Genomic DNA, 1,466 nt, shown 5'->3' on the forward strand with positions numbered 1-1,466 from the left:
TCTCTCTCTCTCTCTCTCTCTCTCTCTCTCTCTCTCTCTCTCTCTCTCTCTCTCTGTGTGTGTGTGTCTGTCTGTCTGTCTCTGTCTCTCTGTCCCCCCGCCTCTCTCTCTCTCTCTCTCTCTCTCTCTCTGTGTGTGTGTGTGTTAAATATAGAACAAGGAATACAATTACTGTACAAAAATGAATCTATTGGTATCAACTCACAGTTATGATTCCTAATTTGAGAGAAAGTGACTTTTACTTGAGAAGAGATGGAATGTTCACAATACGTTTACTGGAGTAGGAATACATATTTACAGAATATCTATTGTTAATTTGCTCAGGCACTGACTGCATTGTTTGCTGAGAAGATTCTACTTTCTTTCCTCCAATTTTGGAACAAGTGCATCCAACTCTCTTTCAACATTCTTCACCTATTGGCTACAGTATCATTCAAACAAGAATACATAGGATCTGCCTGCTATTGCTCTGTAGTTTAGTCTTTTACTTATGTGCTAAGGCTTTTGGGAAAACGTGGAGGTCTCTGAAAAAGCATTTTTAATTCATAAATATCTCATGAAAAGAACAGTCTTTAGATTAGATTAGAAATAAGGTGTCTGGGATCAGCTGTCAGTCTCATGCTTCCATGTATTAAAATGGTTTCCTGTGCATGGATTTAGTGTATGTGAATGAATTTTAAGAAGTGTAACATTTTCTGATGTGTGTATTTAATCCCTAAACAGATGATGAAATAGAGATACAAATGTCTATGTATTTGTCATGTTGTCATTTACTTTTCAAACATTCTTTAGTTTGACACATAAAAATTATATTTGCTTATTTAAAATAAAATGTATTAGATTTAAGCCTTCTCATGATGTAATTGTAATGAAGTGTCATGTTTAACGAAGAAGTTAAGTATTTACTTAACTCAATCTAACAATTTTATAAGGTTTAAATTAGTCAGTTCAAAAGACCCTATAGTTTATAAAAAGTTGCATGCAGAAATTCATAACACATACACACACACACACACACACACACACACACACACACACACCACGTCAGAGCTCACATGAATGAAGCCAGTATGACACAATCTTAAACTTCCTTCCTACCAGCCAAGTCAGCTACTGCCATGTTCGATTGGTCTTCATTTAGTTAGATACAGAACAACTTCAGTGAGAGGAAATGAGCTCCATTTTCTCCACATAGTAGTTTAACTTCAGTATTACCCAGAAAGAAAACTTGTGTGGAGTCAGTGCTATAGATGGGGTTTATAATTCAGTATGCCACCTATTCTGGATGCTTTTATCCTTGACACTATAGTGAGGTGGGGTCCTACTTTGAGTATTCTAAAGTTTAATCCAATACAAATGAGGGAATGGGAGGCATCCTGTGGAAAATACAGCTTACCATCCAGCATTTGGAAGTATATTTCAGTGATTAGTGGCTAGAACATAGCTATTGGGGTAGCATTATTGTA

The sequence above is a fragment of the Mus pahari genome, chromosome 2 (assembly GCF_900095145.1).
Source record: "Mus pahari chromosome 2, PAHARI_EIJ_v1.1, whole genome shotgun sequence".
Classification (NCBI taxonomy): domain Eukaryota; kingdom Metazoa; phylum Chordata; class Mammalia; order Rodentia; family Muridae; genus Mus; species Mus pahari.